Raw genomic sequence first — 356 nt, 5'->3', positions numbered from 1 at the left:
CCAGTATACATCTAATGTTGTTCTAAAACCTTAAAAAAGATTGGGTTAAAAAAAAAAAAAAAGAAAGAAAAGAAAGAAAGAAAGAAAAAAAGAAAAGAGAATGTTTGGAAATAATTTCTGTTAGCTAGTCTAAGCTTCACATCACCTTTTTTGGAAATGTTGCCACCACCATGATATGTCTCATGGCAGCTATGTTCATTGGAGCCGTCAGACAGTATTTTCTTTTAACAAATTGACACTGCACAGTGGATTTCTTATTGCCTCCACAGAGGAGAGGTAGGGCAGAGACATCCGAGGGGAAAGTCTGCTTAAGAAAAGGAAGGGTGATTATCATTAAAGAATATGATTACTGGTGA

This window comes from Haliaeetus leucocephalus, unplaced genomic scaffold (genome assembly GCF_000737465.1).
Source record: "Haliaeetus leucocephalus isolate CR32 unplaced genomic scaffold, Haliaeetus_leucocephalus-4.0 Scaffold495, whole genome shotgun sequence".
Lineage (NCBI taxonomy): Eukaryota > Metazoa > Chordata > Aves > Accipitriformes > Accipitridae > Haliaeetus > Haliaeetus leucocephalus.
The sequence above is the reverse complement of the archived record's forward strand: the minus strand, read 5'-3'. Positions refer to the sequence as shown.